The sequence below is a fragment of the Lissotriton vulgaris genome, chromosome 7, assembly GCF_964263255.1.
Source record: "Lissotriton vulgaris chromosome 7, aLisVul1.2, whole genome shotgun sequence".
Lineage (NCBI taxonomy): Eukaryota > Metazoa > Chordata > Amphibia > Caudata > Salamandridae > Lissotriton > Lissotriton vulgaris.
The window spans coordinates 1,623,063,750-1,623,088,392 of record NC_141695.1 but is presented as its reverse complement, the minus strand read 5'-3'; the positions used below and the strand labels follow the sequence as shown (position 1 = coordinate 1,623,088,392).

General features: G+C 44.1%; 1 protein-coding gene across 1 annotated transcript in view; it reads left to right on the top strand.

Annotated features, from left to right (window-relative positions):
• Positions 1 to 24,643, top strand: part of PKIG (cAMP-dependent protein kinase inhibitor gamma) — a 572,021-nt gene that overhangs the window by 188,365 nt on the left and 359,013 nt on the right. The window contains exon 2 of the mRNA XM_086932556.1: positions 8,453 to 8,517. The gene's annotated coding sequence lies outside the window, so the exon portion shown is untranslated. The remainder of the gene's footprint in view (positions 1 to 8,452; positions 8,518 to 24,643) is intronic.

Below are 24,643 nucleotides of genomic sequence, written 5' to 3'. Positions count from 1 at the left end.
CCCAAGGGGTTAAAGAAATAGAGATGTTCAATTTCAGCAGTAAATATGTGTGATTTTAACAAAGAGGCCAATGGAGGAATGAGTATGTACAGAGCACTTTATTGTTACCTGCTAGTAATTCCTCCAAAGATGGCAAGGATTGGAAGGCATGGCAACTGATGTATTTCGTGTCCCAGTAGAACTGACTTGTCCCCAGAGTCCAATGAATAAATAGTTAACACAACTCTGTCCTGCTCTGGGTTTTTCAAGAAAAGGGTCTAAATGTAAAATGGGCCTGAAGCCTGCATCTTTGATCGAGCATCCTGTATCCTTCTGACTCTCTTTAAGACTGTCACCCTGCTTGTGTACCCTGGCTGTCTCTGTGTGAAGCCTTGTGTGTTGTTGGTTTGTGTTTGCAGGTACCTAGTCCTTCCTTGCTAGTTATAACATCTATCTTCCACTAGTTCCTCACATTGTTAGCCCCTGATTTCCACTCTATCCCCTCCTGCTCCCCAATCCACCTCTAGTGTCAACGAGGCACCTATGGTTCGCTTCCCACAATGCCCCATTTCTCCCAATGAGGAGATACACATGATTTCCTCACACATTTGTCATTGTTGCTGCTCGCCTGTCTCCTCCAGTCTGTTGGGATGCCTTAAATTACATTAGGCACAATGAAAGGTACACATGTAACTCAAGATACACTTCTTTCGAGCACTTGGTGATGTGCCTCCAGGGAGCACGGACGGGAAGGGGATCTACTTCATGGAGAACCCAGAGTGATGTACAGTTCTGGAGCTTATGACTAACCCCACTGTGAGGGAAATCAGGAGGATGTGATTCAGGGACACAGGGTGATGGACAGTAGGGGGAAAATGGCCATGTGCCTTCTGCCAATGGGGAATCTTTAGTCAGCCATGTATTTCTTTGGACAGTAGCATTTCAGTTACAGAGATTTTAAAACCTTTACATCTCATACTAAAAGGAAAATTGCAAGTCCCAGATAGTAAGCTTAAGTTGGTGAACTATCCATATCTAGTGAAAAGTCTCACACTGACATAAACCACAACTACTTACATTGATGGGGAATGGAAAAAGATCTGTTTCCTCTTACACAACATTTGATGGGATTGATTTGCCACTATAAACTTTTTCTCAGTTTGTTTGTGCCTGCATGGTGAACAAACCGTGTAGTTTTAAGTGCAGATTTAATGTATTTGTCTTTATTTTGCTTGTTAGAAATTGGATTATTATTTTGGGTGGTCCACTGCCTACCTCAAGGAAAAATCACAACTCTTGTCAGGGAGAACCCTTGAAGTCACTAAATTAACTTGAGCTCAACACCGTGGAAGCTATGGCACAGAGCAGACAGGCTTAACTTAGGGGAATGTGTAAAGTATTTATGCAGTACCTAAACAGGAATATGGTAAAACACCAACCAATGGAAATCCCAAAACAAATTAGAAAAAAAAGTAAAATTAAATAAACAAAAATCCAGTAAGGAACAGTTTTAAGTTGATATAACTCCATAAAGCGCCAATATTAGTCCATAGAAGCAGTAGACCGGGACCTAGGTATGAGTTGAGTTTAAATGAAATGGAGTTCTGGTCAGATACAGCAAGCAGGCTGTTATCACTAAAGCCTGTAAGTTGTAAAGTAAAAGAAAATGCAAATGGGCTATTTTTTAATTGTAAATCCACACATTGCAGGTCGAAGCTGAAACCTGTGAAACCTCAGTTTGGAGACTTGAAGCAGGTTGGTCACGCTGACGCTCTGGAGCCTTTCAAGTTTTCGTTGACAAATCCCAATGCAGAAGGACTTTGTTGTTTTTTTTCGGAGGTGCAGAGATCTCTGCTTGGGACAAAGTTGAAATTCAATCCGTGCGGATAATTTACTGTGAAGTCCAGATGCAAGTCTGTAGCAAAAGTTTTTCAAAGTTTCCAATCTTTCTTCTGGTACCCAAACAGTTCCAGGAATATACTTCTAAGGCCCTCAAGTGTGCCCTTATACTCTGTAATGGTATCACGCAGAGGCAAGCAGCAAAGTCATGTCCTTATCCTGTTGCCACTGATCTGCTGCGAATTTCAGGGAAAAGGCTTCTTGAAGTTTCTTGTGTCCCTGTCGTCGTACAGGAGGTCAGCCAACTGACACTTTGGATCCACGTCTTTGTCCTGGGTACAAGGGGAAGCAGGCCCAGTCCTTCTGAGCTCCTCAAGGGTAACAGACAGCAGGTCCAGGTATCTTATGTTTGTCTGCGGGTCCAGAAACTGGGCGCACCCTAACCAATGGGATAAAAGTTCGCAGGAGCAACCCTACCCATGTGTTCGGTATTTCCTGTTTACCTTACTGCAAACAGGGCCATATTCAAGATGCCGAAAGCTATCAACCGCAATAAATTTGGGCTCTGAGGAGTAGATTTGTATGGGGGAGTGTCATAGGGAAATAGCCGTTGTCCTTCCACATCTTACATTAAAATCCAGTTTTTTGGGCGCTGGACCCACAGCAAACCAGAAGACAGAAGTATAGTGAAACAGAGCAGGGTCTATCAGTGCTCAGACATGAAATACACAATAATTGTTCTCGTATCCGGTTTGACAAGTTTCAGAGTGCAAAAGTTTTATATGTGCTTCACACAGACCTGTCACACAGGATTTGATACTGTTGTGGCAACAGGATGCCCAAAGCACTCACCCTGAATATTCTGCTGAGCTTAGAGGAGTCATCCATACCTGCCCATTCAGTTGGACCTGTCAATTAAGGTGACCAATTGTGTAATTCCTGGGAGGAATACTAAACATTGTTCTCACCTCATTCAGGCCAATTACAGACTGGGAGCTGCTGGAGAGTTGATACAAATTAGTTTGAAGGAGTTCTAGGTAGGGTAAGGGTAACTATGTAATGTAATGTAATGTAGTGGTACTTGTATAGCGCACAAATCACCATGAGGCCTCTCGGCGCTTGTACGAATACCGCTGAGGAACCCTTCCTGGCCTTTCCCTGTGAAGTGCCTACTCCTGGGCACCCCCAAGGTGAAGCCAGGCATCCTAGTGTTGTTGGGGCCGTTGTGGAGATTAAGAAAGCTATTGCCCAGAGTTGCAGAGTTGGACCCATGATTAGAATAGGCACCGAGGCGAGAATTATCAGGTCCAGGGATATTGAGCCCAAGAGCCGCAGAGGTGGGAATTGAACCCTGGTCCTGGGCCAGACCTCTGCATCAGGGTCTGCCGCTCTAACCATTGAGCCACACTGCTCCTATGTAATAGTTATAGTAATAGTTATTTCTCCATGATATTTGGTGTCAATACAAATGTAATCGTCCAATCGAATTTAATAACTATTAAAAATAGTGGTTTTAATACATTTTTGGGCTGGTCCCATTCCTTAGATGCAGCATTATTTTTTAATCTCTACTTTGGTTTTTCATAGGACTGTTGGGCCCTCCAGAGAGCAGCTCTTTTTGAGAATGAGCTTTTTGAGAATGTTACTGTATGGGCATGTTAATATTTGTTTGAATAGCTTTATTCGATAAAAAACATATCATAAAAGCACATGTTACATCATAAAAAACATTATTTCAACATTCATCATCATTAAAAAAAATTTTGAGAACAGAGCAGCATTAGAGATAACAAATTAGGAGGGGGACTCGTTTACTGAATTAATAATTTTTTTGCAGTTCTTAAACGCCAAGCCCAGCCTAGAAATTTTGCCATACAGGAGGCAAAGAAAGGTCTTGCATCTGTACGCAATATGCGTAGGGCTTCCAGATGAGAACGAGTTCCCAAACTCCTGCAGAGGGGCTTCAACCACCTCCGTCTAGGCGCTGCGTAGACACTGCACTCGTACAACAAGTGGGCAACAGACTCTACCCTTAGATCACAAAAGGGGCAGTAAGGTACGGTTTGGGTGGGTGGTTTCCAGGTAGAAGTGAACTGGCACAAGGGGAGCACCCCCACCCTGAACTTAAAGTATAATGATCTGTCCCACGAGCTCTGAATAATATCCAGATAAGGTTCCCTATAAGGGATCTCTTTAATTAACAGAAACAGGGCCACAGATTTGCAATGATTTGTGCTACATACTCTCTCATTGTCTACCCATGACCAATAGACCTTCTTTAATAGTTGTTTTGAAGGTGCAGATTTGTTAGCCCAAGCATCTCCTAGGCCTAATTTATAAAGCAGCCTTTTAACCTCCCTGAGCCAGATGATCCTATGGGAACCCGGTAGAGACATAATGTCGCTTAAGGCTTCTGCATAACTGCTGAGTTCTTGGACATTCCAAATTCTGGACCATAGTAAAAGAGGGCGTAATTTGGCTTGGTCACATATTGTCCGGGTGCCTGCATCTAGCAAAAGTGGGATTGTGGGAGTACTGTGGGGTAAACCCATAAGGTCTTTGTGAAAGTTGTTCTCAAGATGTACCAGAGTGTCAACTCTGAGTACCCCATAGTTCGGCACCATACAGTGCCGCACTCACAACCCTTGCCCTATAGATATCTAGGGGAGCCCCAATTGGTTTTAAAGATGAGGCACGCTGTTCCTTGAGCAGTGCACCTGCAACCCTCTTGTGAGTCAGAAACACCTTTTGGTGGTGTGCCTTCCAACTCATGGTGTCACTAATACGTATACCCAGGTAGTCAAATTCTTTGACTCGATCGAGTGGGACAGAATCTAGAGCAGGAGGAATGACAGATTTTTTGGGCGGGTTAAGGACTAAGAACTTAGTTTTGCCTATATTTATAGCCAAACCCCTTATATCGCAGAAGGCCTTGAAACTAGAGAGCAATGATTGAATGCCCATTGGTGATTTCGAAATTAGAAGGGTGTCGTCCGCGAATAGGAGCGTCGGGATTTTCCTTCCAGCCAGGGTGGGTGCATCTGATGGATGCTGGAGGAGGTGCTCCACCACTCCGTTAATATAAAGAGAAAACAGAGTGGGGGCAAGCACACACCCTTGGCGGACGCCCCTATCCACAGGGATACGAGGTGTTTTCTCCCCCTGGGCACCCCATCTAATTTGGGCAATGTTGCTGTCATGGAATTTTATAAGCAAGGACAACAGATAAGGGGGGAGACCTAACCCATCGAGGACGTTCCATAATAGTGCTCGTGGTACCAGGTCGAAGGCCGTTCGTAAGTCGATAAAGACTAGATATAAACTGCCCCCTCCCAGCACCACCACTTTCCAATAAATCATTAGAAGGCGGAACGTCTGCTCGATTGTACCTGTCCCTGTTCTAAAGCCTGCTTGAAGATCCGACAGAATCCGGTTTTCATCAGCCCACTGGATAATCCTGCCCAGTACCACCTTGCCCGCTACCTTTTGGGTTGAGTCCAATAAACTAATGGGCCGATAGTTTGCTGGGTCGTCCCTGCAGCCTTTTTTAAAGATAGGTACGACCTCAGCGCCCCTCCATGAGACAGGGAATACCCCTCCCAACAGTACCTCGTTTAGGAGGGAGGCAATTAGCCCGCTCCAAAAAGAAGGGTAATTCTTTATTAAATCTCCCGGAATTCCATCGGGTCCTGCCGCCTTATTTGGGACGATACACCTGATTGCCCTCTCTACTTCCAGGCTAGTAAATAGACCATCGTGGCAAGGGAGGTCAATTATAGGATTGGGTAATGGACCCAAAGGTGGGCAAACTGAATGAGATGCCCCCGAAGGAGCAGAGTATAGTTTCGAGAAATGGGCAAGCCAGACATCACCAGAGATTCTCCTGTTCTCCTACGACCCTGCCGGGAGTGCTGCTGTTGTGGTTTTCCTGCTCGTTCTGGCCGCTACGCCATACCACGCCTCGCGGCCCCCGCTCCGCGGGAGCCGCTCGTAGGCCTTGACTGTGACAGGGATTGTCGTTGTCCCAGTGTCCCTCTAAGTGCTTGGAGCACCAACGTGCCTGCAGGGGTTGAGCACCATCGTTCCAGGGCCAGAGGCGGGACTGCGAGGACCAGCGTGCTGTGCGGCGCTGATCGGCCGCAGCTGGTCCTCTTCCCGCCCCCTCCACCTGTTAAAAGCTTTGTGGAGCCTGACATGCGTGGGATTCTCCTGTTCTCCTACGACCCTGCCGGGAGTGCTGCTGTTGTGGTTTTCCTGCTCGTTCTGGCCGCTACGCCATACCACGCCTCGCGGCCCCCGCTCCGCGGGTGCCGCTCGTAGGCCTTGACTGTGACAGGGATTGTCGTTGTCCCAGTGTCCCTCTAAGTGCTTGGAGCACCAACGTGCCTGCAGGGGTTGAGCACCATCGTTCCAGGGCCAGAGGCGGGACTGCGAGGACCAGCGTGCTGTGCGACGCTGATCGGCCGCAGCTGGTCCTCTTCCCGCCCCCTTCACCTGCCCCATCCCCCTGATAAGCAGCGGCAGCGACGCGCACGCGGGACGCGCGCGGGACAAAGGCCGGGGCGAAGACCGGGCAAAGAGCGGGCCGTTTGAGGCCGTTCGAGGACGGAGAGGACTGGACTGGCCCACCCCCCTTTGCCCAATACCCTTACAAACTACTCTAATCATATAAAGGTAAAACACATATTCTGACTACCTCACTCTGCTCGCCTATCCTGCGTTTATCCTCGCGCCCCAAGCGCCATGAATACAAGGGTAACTCGTAGCAAAACTTCTAAAGGTGGGTCACAAATTAGTGGTCCCATGGATGACTTTATTACCCGTACTAACATAGCTATAGATGAAGAGATATCAAAACTCCAAACCCGGGTCTCGTTAGAATTGGAAGCGGCTAGAAGAGTGTCTCAAGTCATCGCACTTTCAAAAAAATCCTCTTTAGGCCCCATAGCTGCTTCGGTTACCCCTGAGCGCCCTGTCCGCCCTCACTGTATAGTCACTCATGCCGATGTCCATCAGTCCCCGATCCTTGCTACTCCTCCCCCAACCTTAGAGAACATAGACGAGGTAACTCCATCTACACCTCTCTATGCACACAACTCCATCCCCATCCCATTCCCTCAGACAGCTCTGATCACTACCAATACTAGTGGCAAACAACCAAAAAGAAAACGCCATTCTCGCTCTGCCTACTTACGTAAAAAAGCAAAAATTGCAGTTCCTCAACATTTGACAATGACTAATGTCACAGCAATTAACGCTATAGCAGAGCGTACTCCTAGTATACAGCCACTAAATGAGGGACAGGGAGAGGGTTCAGTTATTCCCCCTACTATTACCCCAGATATTAATTTTCTACATGCCCAACTTTTAAATACCATTAACCCTGCCTTGTGAGTTACCAGTCTTACCTAGGGGTGACTTGCTAATATTTCCAAAAACATCTTTACCTGTCCAAAAATGTATTTTGGCATGTGGCACAGCACTGTTTACATTGCATCTGGCAGGCTACAAAGGGTAGGCGTATAACCATGTTTGCACTGCCAAGATATCAGGCCACATTTTTATTGCAAACATTTCATTACCCTGTCATCACAGCACATCTGGAACTATCCGCAGTTATTTGCATTTTACATTTAAAACACTGGTGGATGTTGAAGTCCTAAACAGTGCTTCAACGACTTTTATTAAAATGCATTTTTTATGAAGATGTAGAGAATTTACTAAAATTAGAGACTGTCGTAAGTTAGTTGGATAAAGTGTCCTTTTCCCTTTTTAATAGCAATTTTTACTTTGTTCATGTGTAGCCCATCATTTTCAACATAACACCACCATCCTTGCTAAATATAGTGATTAACGTGATTTCAGGATAAATAGATTTGTCTGTTGCAGCATTGTGTGGGCCATGGAGGAGAGGGTCAGGGTCACTTGTCACCAACCCCTGAGCCTTGTTTAAAGTTAGGGAATTCAGTACAAGTGCGGTGTGGAAGGAGGCGGTTATTATTCACCCCCTCTGTATTTGTTTCTGCTAGTTTTCTGTCCCCCATTGCTCGCGAACAAATTGACCGAAAGGGTTAATTGCCACTCCCTGACACTAGGGTAAAGTAATGTGTGGAGTTACCATGCCACATCCTTTCTGGGATCAGGGAATTTTCTCACAGCTCCCTACCTCTTCTCAGTCATTTGTTCAGTGCTTGACTATTTAGTAGCAGTTTTCACCTGCTTCCCGCGAACTAGATTGTCATAAAAAGTTTGGTATTTGTTTTAGTGGAGAGAAACATACTATGGTGGGTAATCAGAAAAATTATCTTCATTTCAATGCATGAAATAGTCATTCAACAACAAAATATTGAAAATGTCAATGGTTTGCAGACTTTCTCTAGTTAGTGCAGTTTAGTTTATAGTATTGTTCCGGAAGGATTCATACCATTATAATTCCTGAGGAGTAAGACGGTTGCAACCTGACTGACGAGAAATATAGTCAAACATCTAGGGTTGCATGCATTTTCATCTCATTTTCTCTGTTGGAAATTGTATTGCTAGGTCAATGTACATTTGTTTACCAATTTAACCAAAGAAACCCAGTAATCTACTACACATGTTTAACTGAAGTCTGTTGATTTCTTTCAATTTTCAGGAATCTTTCCATTAAAGATATCGGTTTTTCACCTCTTCTGCGTCTGCTGGCTGGAGTTGGTGTGGGTATGTTTTCTATAAAATACTTCATTCCCTATAGTGCCTTCTATCAAACTTTGAAAGAACTAATAGCTAAGGCTAGGAAAATGTCCAATATTTGTTTACTAGAATGTAATGGAGTAACTGGTGAGTTGTGAGATTTGATACATAACTTCTTCAGCCAGGTGTCACTAGTTCAAAGTAAGATGATACCGCACAAAGTGTCAACAACGTAGTGCCGATCCTGTAACACAATGCCAATACAGTGTCAGTTCTCCTGAGCTTAAGATCCGTTCATGTAAGAGTCCAGATTTGTCATCCTGCATTGAATAATTTTATTTATTACCACTTTTCCCCAAAAATATGAATAAAACACTTACACATTTTCAAAATAGTTTGTTATACCGAATTCTGTCCAGAACTTTCCAGAATTGATTTAGCTAAATCTCAGATTTTTGAGTACTTATTGGTGTTTAACCTATTTATCAAGGGAACTATTTAAAGCTTTGATTCCAGACAAGACATGCCTGATTACAGTTTTGCGATCTTTATGGCAGTTGATTTAGCCTCATTTCGCAGTTGTTCCCAGAATGTTGACCTCAATCTTGCCTTTGTTCATCCTGTAGTGTTCAACCAAGTGGAGTTCGTTTACTCCAACTTTCTGGTGAAGCTCTTGGGTACTGGAATAACAGTTTCATGACATCCCTTTTACCTTCTTCCTGTCTACGACGGCAGCAAGAAGCACCCAGGCTCCCCTAAGCCAATCACAATGCTGGAATGCGGCATTGTGATTGGTCTGAGTGCTGTGGTTTGGCGCTCAGCCAGGGACTAGGAGGCTTTCCATGTCCCTCACCAGACTGTGTAATGCAGCCTGGTAGGGAACATGCAAAGTTCACATCCTTGTTTGGCCCTGCCCCAAGGGCCAGCCAAGCAGTAATGCGCACTTAAGGAGTGCAAACCACTCCTCCCCCTGCTCTGGTCAGCCCCGCCCGAGAGCCACTGCCTTGAATAGGAAAAATAAAATGATAAAAGCAATATGTTATTATATTTTTCTTTTGAGCAGTGGGGCGTCGCTCCTTCACCCTTAGGGAGGAGCCACCACTAATTATGATGCGGTTTTATCTGGAGAAAGCTGTTTCATGAGGTTAAACCCAGTGGCAACTTACATTTATATATGGGGTTTTTAACTTTGCAATTTAGTGCTGCAACTTAAGTGATCATCTTACAAGTTGCCCATATGCTAAACCTCAAGTGGTCAAACCATTCCATTCGTATTTGTAAAGTCTGCATATTGCTACCTCCCTTCCCCTACCAACGCACATTATAGAGCATCTTAGACACACTGCTACCACACATTTTAATACAAAAACGTCCCAGCCCTCTTAACACTAAGTTAATGAGAATTTCAACTCATTTCAAACGGTACAAGCCTTTATAAGGAGTTAAAACATTGACATTAAGTCAGTACTCCTACAAGTCATTACATTGGACAAAGCAGACATAGTAAAATATATGTTGAAGCAAATTGATTGCTGGGGTAGTTTACTTCCTTCCACCCTTCGTTGATGAAGCCTTTGTCATGCATAAGAGTGGTATTAAAGCGTTCCACCACTTCAATTGCTAAGACTTCCATTTTCCAGATGGTAATACTCTCAATTGCACCTGTGAGACATCCAGAGTCTTTGCCACCTTCGTCATGAATGGGAATATTGCAGGAATGTCCACATCCTCTGGGACTGCACCCTTTGCTTACACATAAGCCATTTTTAGGTCGAAGCCTACCAGACAGCACAGCTGTCTGGTTTGCTAACAACTTCTTGTGGGTATTCTGAAAGCTTCCCTGGGAATGCATTTCACTCATTACTTACTAGGCTTTGTGGTTTGTAGCTCTGTTGCTTGCTTTCTATAAGCTGTCCAGCTTGAATTTGTCCCTCCCATGGAGTAACCCCTTTTTACTGTATTCTTCCAATTACTCTTTCTGTAAACAGTCCTTTGAATCTTATTATCTTGCCACATATGCGGTTAATTCAATGACAGAGGTCAAATGCCAGGCTCTGTCTTCCAAGGGAGCTTGGTGTTTACGTTTCTTTCTCTGACTTCAAAGTGAGAGAATTTATGTAACAAGCTTGCTGGTTATCCATGTGAGAGGAGAAGCTGTGTGATGGTATTTTTTCCAGCACACTAGAAAATTGACTGCAGATATTTCAGAATATATCAGAATTAGGAAAGTACAAATGAATAACAAATTTTGTAAATCTGAAATGTGGTGGAACCATAGAATCAAAACCCATCAAATCACAAGGTGATGATATTTCCACACATATTAGTGTTTGTGCGCAGTAAAACTGTATGCCTATGCAAATGTAATGGTCATTTCAATTGAAAATGTGTTGTATGTAATGGCAGGTCAGTACCACACCATACATATTCCACCCTTGACCGCTCCACTCCACGACACACTCCACTCTGCGACTCTCCTCCACTGTCTGCCCTTCCACTCTATGCCACAGCACTCCATTCTGTGACACTTCACTCCATTCCACCCTATGCCCCTTCACTCCATGCCCCTCCACTCTATCCCCCTCCACTCTATCCCCCTCTATCCCACCCTAAGCCACTCCACCCTATGCCCCTCCACTCCACGGCCCCCCACTCCACCCTACGCCTCACGACTCTACGCTCCTCTATTCCATACACCCCATTCCACTCTAGTCTACCCCACTCCATTCTGTCCCCAACTCCATTCCCCTCTACTTCACACTACTTGCCCCACTTCTTTACAAATCTACCCACTCCAGTCTACGCATAGTTTACCCCACTTCACTCCAATCTACTCCATTCCACCACAATCTACCTACTCCACTACAATATACCCCAATCTCACTCCGCCCAATCTACCCCAATCCACTCCACCCCAACCTACCCCAATCCACTCCACCCCTACCTACCCCCATCCAGTCTACCCCACTCCACTATACCCAAATCTACCCCACTTCCATCAACCCAATCTACTCCATCCATTGTACCCCAATCGACCCCACTCGAGTCTCCCAAACTCCACCCCAATATATCGTAATCTACCCTAATCTGCCCATATACATCATACTCCAATTTACCCCCCAAATCTACCCTATTCCATTCTACCCGTAGGCAACCACATTCCACCCTGTCCCAATCCACCCCACTGCACTCAACATCAGTAACTGTTAGCCTTGCTGAATAGCAGCTACTCTGCTGTACAACATGGGCAAAACAGATTGCCATAGCCAATAGTTCTCGCATGGGTGAGGCATATTGCCTTTGCCAATTCTTGTTGTCGACTGAAGGCTTGACAAATCTTGTCTTCGAGGAGCAACATCAGGAAGAGAACAAGTGAGTACCTCTCCTCAAGCCCATTGAGTTGAAGATGCAGCAGTGTTGTTGGTTGCTTGCAGGTATTCTCCTACACTGCATGATCCCTTGTTATGGCTTCTTTTGATGATGTATAGATCTCTGTACTGGGGTGAATGTTTGACATTGTTCATCATTCTGTCCATCAGTTGTTCATTTCGCCATTAATATTTAGAACATAACGTAATGAAAGCTTACAGAATAGTTCCATATAAGATACTGGATCTTTAACGCACAGTTTCAGATTGGAATTACACATATGAATGTCCTAGCACACCAGTGGGCCAAGATTCCTCAGGCTAACCACAGACTTCCCTTGGAACAGGTTCTTTCTAGGTTTATTACAATCTTATTCAGAACTAGAGTCCTACAAATCATGTCCGTCCATCCGGCAGCTGATTGAGAGCTATTTTTCCCAGCACAACCCATCAACTGAAATTTACTCGACAGGTCAACAGCTTCTTCTGCGACCAAGATCTTCACAGTAATTTTCACTGCGGCAAGTTCTTCTCTAAGCACATGATCACTGTCCCCTAGGAATGTATTCTTCAATTGCACTGTAAGCCTGGATAGGAGCAGAAGTTCCAATCTATGTACAAGGCTTTGACAAAACCCAGTACAGGAAGTCTGGAAGCGGGACCTTCTATGTGCAAAGATCCCCTCTTTGGAATTCTCTACTTTCGAATCTAAAAATGGGATCTGATTTACTCAAATGCTCTGACCCGCACATGCTGGTTAGTTCTTTAAAATCACTGGACACTTTACCGGGTAATCTCAGTCTCTCCATACATGGATTTGCCACAGTAGTAGTTGCTTACACTTGCCTGGTGATTGATTCATTTTCTACTGATCCTTATTTATGTATCTGATCCAACGCGCGCTCTAAGGTGACCATAAGGTCTTTTATAAAAGACCCAAATAAAATAAATCGATAAATAAAATAAAATTTAATGTGGGAGCCTTTAAATAGTTAAAGCACAAACATTACAAGTGTCCATTTCATATTGACGAGACATTTTAGTTATTTCCAGATTGTGGCACACTGCAGTAGATTGTTTGAACCTGGCTTGACAACACAGCTTTCTCCTGATTTGATAACAAATCCTTAACATTTACGGAGTGGGGAATTTGGCCTCGCCCAGAGGAGTATTTCTCTTTCCCTTCATGCTGTCGGCCACTTGGGGTATCTTTCTGGCTTCTATGAAGTGTTTCACTAGAAGACATGATAAACTATTTTACATCGAAATTTGTCTTCCCACTCTATCCCAATGTATCTCCTACTTGAATTTTACAAAGAGAGCAATCCTTTTTCCACCATTGGCACAGTCAACTGTGTCCTAAACAGCACTTGTGAATGCCCCTTTTATACATCTATTTTCTTTGCCAATGTTCTTATTTTCTTACATAGTTCCATGTATGGCATTCTTCCACTGGAGTCATTTGACTAAAATCCTGAAAGTAACTGGAGTCACATAGCACGATCACTCTAACACAGATGCACCCCCAAAGATACGCACCCTAACACACCCTAACATCCACACAAAGCCACAGATGAACACCTGAATATCAGTAATGGGAGGTTGGTATGGGTCAAATTTGCAGCCCCTGTTTGTCATTAAATGTTCCCGCTGCCATCGTTTAATTTACTACCACTAGCATATCCAAGGGTTTCTTCGTTCCTGCAGGCAGAGTGGGCACAGATGTTTTTTCTTAGTCCCTCTTGTGGCATGTGGAAATGTGGGCGTGTCCCATCTAAAAATAGAAGGCACAAGGATTGGAGTTGCAAAGCAAAACTTTGGTTGCAGTTTGCAGTTACAAACCCTGTTGACACATGTATAGCTATGTTACCGAATGTTGATTTTCTTTTTTTTTTTCCTGGTGCTGCTATTTACTGCTCTTTGTCTCCATGAACTGCTTATGTGTCACCCCACCGGTGGGCTTTTGTGTGTTTTTAGAGGAAGCTTTGACGCATTATGACACTTCTTTAAAGGTACTCCATTTTTAGGCCTTCTTCAGGGTCTCATTTTGGTGGTCAAGGTAATTGCAGCAGGGTGAAAAGTTGTGGAGCAAAAATCTGGCTTCAACCAAATCTTGTCTCCTGGATAGAATTTAGAAACCATAAACAAGGTCTTATGGGAACCCTATGGGTGTGGACTGAAATGCCTGCTACATACACTATAATACGATAAACCATGTGCTCAAGTCTTATGAAGTGTGGTTAGGACACACTTTGCTTAACAAAGAGCAACTTGCGGTATGTCAACAGTACTTAACTTTTGTCGTGTTTGCACTCATTATTGAAGACCTTGACTTAATTTTCATCCTCAAACTTTCACCCCGGACCAAGACAGAACATTCAGAAACGGAGGAAAGGAGAAAGAACAGAAAGCAGGGAAAACGGTGATAAATGAGAAAGCAGGAATGCTAAAAAAAACACAAGAGTAAGGGAGAAAGAGCAGAGAGGTGGAAGAAAGAGGCATGAAGTGGATTCCAAACTAGGCAGCCTTTGGATTTGTCAAAACTGTCACTCAGCCCGTGAGAAAAACTGCCCCGTCTCTTATCTCACTTTTCAGTTTCCTTTGCTAAAAATTATGGCCGAGGCTGTTGAAAACGCTTTGCGCCCGGAACCCCGCGCGACCCCTCTTTTTGGTTCACACGTTGAAAGTCTGTTTTCTGACTGTGCAGACAATGCAGATTCAAAGTTATGACTGACTCATTTAAAACAGTGCTGTTAATTTGAGTTAAGGCAGACCTAGACTGTTGGAAAGGATTTATGTGCAGAGAAAAATTCACATTTTTTTTCTAAAGAATAATGTTGCCTGTTGAGCAGTCGATGCTTACTAACACTGTTTCAGGACCTCATAGTACAAATTCATGCTTTTGTGCTGTTGCCTCTCTTGCAGAGTCAACAAGGTAAACCAATTTGTAAAACAAACTATATTCAAAACCTTTGCTGCGCGCCATCTGCCCCTGGAGACTGCGTCTGGGCATGTGTGGTGGAAGTGTTTGGAACAGTATATATTTGAAGAAGGCCAGGTGGCCCCTTCCAGGTGCTGCCTGTAATAGCAAAGGCCCCGTCAGGTGCCTCTGCACTCGTTAGCGCCTGGCGCCTTGCTACCGTCATTTTTTATTCCTCGGAAGTAGGCCAGGCATGTTAGAAACGTAAGAAAAATGTTTTTAGAATGCCTCATGCTGGGCCGCAGGGCTACCTTCAAGCAGAACCGACTCCTACGCCGATTGCCCTGAACATTATTCTCTTTTCAATGAGGGGTTGTGCACGGAATATTATTTTAACACACATTTTTTAAATCTGATATTTAAGAAATAATCACAATTTATCAAACAGACTATTTGAGTGCCTAGGTGCTTTTTGGCTAATCTACACTATGCAATAATTGCCAGACAGGGGTAAATAGAATGCCAGACTTCCAGTTCTAGGTTTGAGTACATAAAGGTTTATTTATTTATTTTTGATATTTGATAAAGCGCGAACAATTGCCCGCAGGCGTCTCGGCGCTATTACTATTGCAGATTTCTCCTTTGCTGGGCTTCATGCCTTTAGTGGATAAACAGCCAGGTTTTCAGTTGCTTTCTAAATGACATAAGATTTGGGCTTGTCTTGATGGATTGGGGGAGTGTGTTCCACAGTTTTGGAGCCACGACCGGAAAACAACGATCTCCCCAAGTGACCAATTTAGTGGGAGGTACCACCAAGTCATTAAGATTGGCCGAGGGGCGAGGTCGAGAAGGGTTGTATGGGATAAGCTGGTCTCTCAAAAATTGGGGCGCTTGTTGTTGCAGTGATTTATAAACTATGCATAAGGTCTTAAATTTAACTCTATTCCTAATGGGGAGCCAGTGATAACTTCTAATGGTGTTGGCTATAGGTTTGTATCTGGGAATTCCCGAAAGAAGTCTGGCAGCCGCATTCTGTACTGTCTGCATTTTCTTAATGACCCTGATTTGGGCATTGGCTAACAAGCCATTGCAGTAATCTAACGCAGACAGAACTAGAGCGCTTACCAGGGTCTTGCCTGCGCTCTTTGGGAGAAAAGGGAGGATTTTTTTTACCAGTCGTAATTTATAAAAAGCTGTAGTGGCTGTCTGGTTGGCGTGAGAAAAGATAACACCCAAGTTCCTCACCTTGGGGGTTGGTGTCTGCAAAGTTCCGAAAGATGTTGGCCACCAAACTGGGGACCAACTGGGAAGAAGAAGTCCAAAAATTACCACCTCTGTTTTTTCGGAATTTAAGTTTTAAACAGTTTGCCGACATCCATTGTCCGATTGCCAACATACCTGTTTTGAAACCCTCTGCCACTGTTTCTCCATTATTTTTGATAGTTAGAATCAGCTGAGTGTCATCTGCGTATGAAGTAAGGTTCATCTCATGGGCTTTGATGGTATTAGCTAGGTCCGACACATAGATATTAAATAGTGTCGGACTAAGGGATGAACCTTGAGGTACCCCACACGGCAAAGACAAATCGGCGGATTCAAATGGTCCTAGCGTCACTGCCTGTGATCTTTCATTCAGAAATGACGCCAATAGATCCTTGGCTAAGCCCTGCACACCCATTTTCTCGACACGGTCGACCAAAATCTGATGGTCGACCGTGTCGAAAGCTGCTGAGAGATCCAGTAGCACCAGCAGTGCTGAGCCTCCTTGGTCTCGGATGATTCTAATGTCGTCCGCAGCCTTGATCAGAGCCGTTTCTGTTCCATGAAACTTGCGAAACCCAAATTGGGTTTCATCAAGAAGGTGGTGTTCCTCGATAAAAGCTGCTAGTTGGATGTTCATAGCCTTTTTCACCACCTTAGCCAGAAAAGGAAGGTTGGCGATAGGTCTGTAATTTTTTAGCTCTGTTTTATCTAGGCCAGGTTTTTTCAAAAGGGGCTTCAGGAGGTTTTTTTTTTTAACGGGCTAGGATAGATTCCAGTACTGAACATGAGGTTACAGATTTGTGTAATAGCTGGAATCAAAGAATCCATGATTGGGATCAAGGTTTTCAAGGGACATGGATCCAATGCTGAACCCGATTTAATAGAGCTTATGATATCTCTAACTTGGGTCTCTCAAAATTTCCACAAACTGTGAGTGTGTGTTACTAAGGGGGGCCGTATGTATATCGTTGGTGCTGTAAGTAGCAGTGGAGGTGAATGCTGAATAAATATCATTCACTTTTGTGAAGAAGAATAATGCTAATGAGTCACAAAAGATTTGTGAGGTCGGGGGATTAAGGTCGGGGGCATTTCCTGCCAACTGCTTAGTTATATCATAAAGCCTTTTATTGGAGTTTTTTGCACTCTCTATTTGTTCGCAGAAAAACTTTTTTTCGGCCTCCGCAATCATATATTTGTACTGGGCTAGCAGCTCCTTGTAGATTTTTTTACTTTCCTCATCATAGTTTTTTCTCCAGTGCCTTTCTCTGTTTCTACAGAGTTGTTTGTTTTCTTAATTCCTCAGAAAACCAACGTGCTGAAGGGGAATTCCTGTTCCTAGATATGAGTTTAATCTGTACTAGTTTAGTAATGGCTTGGCCCAGCCAATCTTGGTATTGCTTAATTGCCATATCTGGATCATTGGACAGGGTTGGTTTAGTGCTGTCCAGTGAAATCTTAAGGTTAGGAATGTTAATGTCTTTCCAGACCTTGAATGGTTCACGTCTGAGGGGGGGTGTTCTTGAAATCGGTGCCTCATTAGTTGTGATGGTACCCAAGACCATGTGATGATCAGTCCAGGTCAGTGGGAGAACATCAGTAATTTGGAGATCTTCCAGACTAGTGAAAATACCATCCAGTGTATGCCCTGCATCATGTGTGGGTGGATTCACCAGTTGTGAGCCCCAAGACCTCCATCTCAGACAGAAGAGACAGAGTGTCTTTATCGCTTCTGTCTAAATGGAAGTTAAAGTCTCCCAGCACTGTTATGGACCTCTCAATTGCCAGTGATTCCAAAATAGTGCCGACTTCCGTGAGAAATCCAGAACGTGCTCCTGGCCGTCTATACAGTAACATACCCCTAAAATTGTATATGGAGGATAGATAAATATCAAACTGTAGCGCTTCACAAGTCGCTGTGGGTATTGGTAAAGTTCGGATATTATATGTATCTCGGGCGTTTATGGCTATCCCACCTCCTCTTTTGCACTGTCTATCATGTCTATGGGCTCTGTATCCGTTTGGGACGGCTATCGCGAGATCTGGATCTGACGACTTGTCCATCCAGGTTTCAGTCAGAAACATTATATCAATATTCCTGTCTCGAAGTGTGTCAGCTATTTCTTGCCTGTGCTTTGCCAGTGAGCGGACATTAGTGAGTGCTATTATGGTTTTTTGTTTAGAATGTCTCTGATTATTGCCTTCAGCTAGATTTATTAAGGGTATGGTTGCCTGGCAATGCTTACATTCGAGAGAGGTGTAATATCTGTAACAGACTCCAATTTATATTTGGTACATCTATCTGTAGGCTGCGGACGTAAATCGGTCAGCATTAGGGATGAATAAGGTGGGAGGCGGGTTATACCGAGGGATCCAGGGGTTGTGGCCCTAGGCCCGGTTCCGGCGCGGACGGGCGCAGACGGGCTTGCCTTTGGCGCGGCTTCGGCGCGCCCGCTGCGCCCGCCCGCCCGCTGCGCGGACGGAAGGCCATCATCTATTTGTACTGTGAGGAGAAGGGTGGGAGGCGTCCTGCAACTGGACCGCCAACCCTTTCTCCCTGCAAGATGGCGCCTTTACCCCGCTTCGTGAGCCCCTAATCGGCTGCGCCGGGATGAATGGGGGCGTGTGGAGCGAGCCTCGGTGCAACGCAATTCTTGCAATCGAGTAATCCTTCAAGTGGTAAATTAAAAATGACACGAGTAAAATATGTACAGTTTTTTAAATTATTTACCAGAAATTAGAGATAGGCTTGTAGAACCCCCGGCTTCCGCCTCAGGGGAGAAATGAGCAAAGTGCATACTGTTTAAAAGTTTGCCAATGCTCATGTAATCACAAAAATAGTCTAATAAAAACAGTCCTTTGACTGACCTCCATCTCCACGGACATTTGATTGGGCAGCAGTTAGCCTGGTCATTAAAAAGTTTCATTGGGAATGCAGACCCCCCAGTGCAGAGATCTGGTCTTTACTGTGTACATTTGTAAATTTATGTTTGGTATTTTCGTTGGCTGAGTTAGTGCTTTTGCTTTTTGAATGTAGAAGCACCGCGTAGACATGGATTTATTAAATGTTATTGTGTACTTTGTGGAGTTCGAATTTGTAATCCACACCCCTCCCTGAATTAGCCTTGGATTGCTCCACTTTGCTACTCTGATGGGCCAGTATTACAGGGCTGAACTTGTTGTTCTGTTTGGGTCTGTTCATAGGAGTGCCCTAGGACACCAGATGTAAACTGTCACAGGAACCACTGACCTCCCCTGGGCCCCAGAACCAGTTCCCACATGAACTGCAATTGAGGTGCATGGTTATCGCCCACTGCCCCAAAGTCCTTTTCTGTGGAACCGCAAGCACCAAGCTTTAGTTTCTTTCACTGCTTAAAAAAACACCAGGAGAGTGCATCATGCCACGTTTATGAAAAACAGGGCTATTACAACAAAGTATGAAGCGCAATGAATCCACTACTCCTAAGATGGCTTCTAAGTCCTAACCTAAGGACACAGTGGGTGGCGCTTAGAGGGCTGGTGGGCTGTGGGTGTTGAATTAAACAAATATGCAGCCAAGCTACTGTGGTGTGCCATCTTTAGTCATGGGTGATCACACTGTGTATTGTTTTGTCTGCCTTTGGTCTTGACCCAGAGTCTACCCTTCATCTCAGTAGGTGATGAGAATGGTGGGTGGAGTCTATGCCGCCCTATGCTTGTTCGGCTAGTGTGGGAGTACGGAGCCCCATGCAAGTATGTGTTCTTTGAAAAATGCACAGTAGAGTGATCCTGGCTTGGTGCAAAGCAGCTTCTCCATTCAATCTCACTGTGCAGCTCATGTGGCTTCGCGAAGTGTCCTTTGCTGCTACACATATGTCCTGTGTGTGCATGCATGGGAGCTGGAGTGGCATCCGGGTTGGTGCACTCGGCTGGTGTTAGCCAGGGAGGAAAGTTGCTAGAAACTGCAGAGGCGCTGTTCATGCAATAAGGCTAGTAGTGTGTCCAAGAGCAAAGGTGGTGGGGAGGGAGCGGAGAACCTGTGCTGGTGTAATCACTCCTTGGTGATGCCAGGGAACAAAAATGGTGATGCACATGTTTTGGGGTGATCAGTGATCCATGCCTGAGGGCTAATGAGTCTGAGCGACCTACCAGCTATCACTGAACAACAGTTCTCAAAAGTGAATAAATGGTCCGCCTGTGTCAATAATGCTCCATTGACCCCACCCCATCATTCAGCATCGTAATGAAGGTGGCCTACCGGCTAGAGCGGTCAACCTCAAAGCTGGGGAACCAGGTTCGAATCTCTGCAGGCAAACTGAACATTCTGGGAATCTGGGCGAATCACTTAATCTCCCTGTGTCTAACAAATTGAATGTGTCCATCTGTACCACAACTGGTGCTCATGTAAAGTGCTCTGATACCTTCGGGTCGAGTTTGCACTATATACAACTCAAAAAAAAAAGCTTGAAAGGAGACTGCTGCTTGATTCTGGTCTTCCCTGGACCAGAATCAAGCATCCTAGGACCGGTGTCATTTGAAGAGTACGTCTCGTACTTTGCCTTAAAAAAAGAACACAGCTGGTCTCTGCCATGGCCTCAGCAACATGAGAGGAACTGTTAAAACCCATAAGGTGGAAAAGGACAGCACACATAATGCTGGCATCGTTATTTTGCTCACCACACCACCCCAGGTCCAGGGAAGACATGGCTTGGCAGTTCGGGCTGGACTGTTCCCATGAGGCACAGGGTCAAGACTGATTTGCATATGGCCATGTCTGAACTGGGGTGGCTTGGTGAGCAAAATAACGATGGATTAAACACAGATCTGTGACTGGGGGTGAATGTTTTGCCATTGTGCAACATTCCGTCCATCATCTTGTGTGTTTTATTACAAGCTACAGACCAAAGCCATTGGCTTTATACAAGGGTTGTGTAGAGCAGCAAGGATGCAAGGACTGCTGCAAATACCACAAACAAAAACATAACCACATAAATCTAATAAGGATAGGCAAAGGAGCAACACTTAGTACTTCAGGACAGTACGAGTTACTGTAAATGCGGAATGGGCATATTGTTTTAAACCCTCAGGGCAGGTCAAAGGCAGAATAGTCATTCGCAGTTTGGTGCTACAAAAAGAAATTGACGGCTAAAAAAAATTTGATGGTGTATTGTTCCGTCTTACATTGTGGGTAGCAGATCACATTTTAAGGTAGCGCAGGGTTTGATAGCTGTTGCTGTAGCAAGTTTCAACATAGAATGCTGGTAAAGTAGCCCTAAGGGCTAATGCAGTAGCTCCGAGGATCTCTACATAATCTCTGGTTACAGGCTTGATTCATCATAAAAAGCTTCATGGATTAATATATCTAGTGTAGAGCAGAGTGCTTCACCCGCATGTACTAGTTTTACTCTATGAAAGTCATCCAGTGGTTCATTCTAAATCTTACTGAGATCATTTTGTGACAGGCACTTCTAACGTTTCACTCCAAGTGAAACAGCTCAGAAGGTCTTGCATCAGCTGCAAACATTTGTATGTCACTTACAAAGCCAACACTTAATCACAGGAGATTTGAACTCCATCTGTCTTCTTCTAAAGTTGATATGAGTACCATTGAGCTGGGCGGTACTCAACACCTATCATTAAGCCCCCAAACATATTTTTGATAAAAGACATAGAACTTACCTGCCTTTTATACATACAGAGTTTGTTCAGCTGTTGGCCATTTGGTAAAGTTACGTGATGGAATGTGCCGTACTGTGGGGGGGGAGGGGGGGGGGCTTAGTCTGGAAGCACAGTGTAACAGTGTTGTGCTAGACACCTCTCCGCAGCCAGGACACTACTCCTTGGAAAGGACATACTGCGAGCTCTTGATGCGGGCACTTGAAGGTGGATCCTGGGAGAGTGGAAGGACTGCAATCCCTGTTCCCCTAGTGAATATTGCTGCTTTGCATACCACTGTACATAAATGGGTAAACCCAATGGTACTGGGATCTGGGTAGTTTGCGGTACAATATAAAGGGATTCCAGTAAACCATGTTTAACCAGACAATACATACATTGTTATAATCACACAGAATTAATACCAATATATAGCATTGATGAGTAGCCAGTGTTATTTAATCACACTTCTGCATTAAGGGAATACATTATACATGTATTAAAATTCAAATACATATACAGAGTGTTCAAAAGGACAAGGAAAAAAGGAAAGGTGGATGGGTGATTCTCGTGAGGATATAAGAGTGTAAAGGGAGTTTGGAAACGGTGCAAGCAATTAAATGGCAAGTTCAAAATAAATTATGGCCTAATAATTATGCCAAAAATCCATCAATTGATCATTGAACGCAAGCTGTTGGCCAGCAAAAGCCTCTGGTGGCACTTATAAAAGCCACTTACTAAATGTCTCGAAGAGACAGAGCATGCACGGTCTCAGGCGAGACCTAAAAAATTGTGTTGACGTTTCGACCCTAAGGATTATTGTAGGTCAATCCTTGGGGTCGAAACGTCAACACTGTTTTCTTTGAGCTAGCCTCCAGAAACAACAGAGATTGCTGGACTGTGCTGCCCCTGTGTGGTCTAGCTAATGATAAAATTATCAATTGATCTATTTTTGGCATAATAATTAGGCCATCATTTATTTTGAACTTGGCATTTAATTGCTTGCACGATTTCCATACTCCCTTTACACTCTTATATCCTCACGAGAATCACCCACCCACCTTTCATTTTTTCCCTGTCCTTTTGGGCACTCTGTATATGTATTTGAATTTTTATATATGTAGAATATATTCCCTTAATGCAGCAGTGTGACTAAATAACACTGGCTACTCATCAATGCTATATATTGGTATTAATTCTGTGTGATTATAACAATGTATGGATTGTCTGGTTAAATGTTTACTGGGATCACTTTATATTGTACTGCATACCACAGCACAGCCTAGATGAGCATGGGCACCACAGTAGGTTTGTCAGTATCGGCACCACGCACTGGGGCAGCATCTGGAAGATTCTTCAGGACCAACCTAGAACTTGGACTATCCAGTTAGCCTTAGGAATTGGAATTCTTCTGACTCTGTTTTTATGGTTGTTGCGGAGGTCGAAGTGTGCAGGATCTGAGGGGCACGATATGCCCAAGTCCATACTTTTACAAATTTGGCAGTAACAGTTCCCCTACTCAAGCGTTACGGAATGGATAACTCCTCCATGCCTCAGCTCAAGTGGAAGAGGAAAGCCTCCTCTGATGTGGGGCCGAGAGATGGACAGACAGCTGACCAAGAAACAGATCTTCATGCCAGGATGCCGGCTGGCTGAAAGAAACATAAATGTACACATTGGGTTAATCCTCAAATGTAAAGGATTCTTGGAAACCCGTACTGGCGTTAATTGACGGAATCTCTTGAAGAATATTCTATTTAAAAGATATTTTAAGATGACCTGATGAGTCGCGGAATGCGTGCTTTTAATGTGCAAATATTTTTTCTTACACAGATTTAAATTTTGGAAGCACTTTAAAAAAAATCTTAAGCCTAAATCTTTTTGTGCACTTTGTGTCAGACTATTTCATACTGTCTGTAATTCAAGTTTAAAGTAATGAGGTACTTACTCAAAGTGCTTTCTGTCAGAGTCTCGTCTTGTAGCACTAAAAACTCATACGTTTTTAAGTCCTATTTTAAAGGTGAGGGGTTTTGTGCAAGTTAGACCTGCTTTACTATATTTGCAGTTGTTAAATAACCCTTTGAACATTTTTAATGTTGCTAATTAATTTTTGGGTGGCGGCTGTTAGACATAGGAAGAAAGGGTGCTAGAAATTGTATATTGTTAATTGATTTTATATATTGATATAATTGTTTCTTTTATGATTTTTTTTTCTTTTATATTTACGATTAGGCTGTAGAGGAAAGATTTCATCGATGTACTTGTTGCCTGATCTGTGAATTATGAGCCCCCCCCTTTCACCGGTATTCTTCTACAGTTTGTACGTGGTATATTTTATTGAACCCAAAATGTATTATTACAATTTGATGTATTTTTCGTATGAAAATTGTTGTTTGTTGGATACTTTTATGGCTTCCGTTAGCCGGATAAAGTCGGCAGACCCGGAAGCAGAAGTCGGCCCAGGACCAGGGTTCAATTCCTGACGCGGCAAGGTCGTGGACCAGGGTCAGCGGACTCGATAATTCTCGCCTCGTTGCCTACTCTAACCAGGGGTCCCACTCGGCAACTCTGGGCATTAGCTTGCCTCTTCTCCACAACGGCCCCATCAACGCTGGGGATGCCTGGCTCCACCTTGGGGACTCCCAGTAGGGACCATCCCACAGGGAAAGCCAGGACGGGTTCCCCAGTGGTATACAGCGCCAGGACGCCGACAGGCTACAGTTCGCTTTACAAGTAAAACATTAAATTACATTACTTTTCCGCACTGCACCAATCTGAATTTAATTCTGTGGCAGTGATTATATTAACCAAAAGGTGTTTCACAAGCTAAAATAGTGCATCTCTCACTGAATAGTCTAACTTGCATTTAAGTTTTCATTTAAGGTGTGTGTAAGTCACTTGAGGTGAAAGACCAACAAAGTACTTATAATATTTTGTTCTTTTTTTAGCTGCACCTTTGATCCCTCCCCCA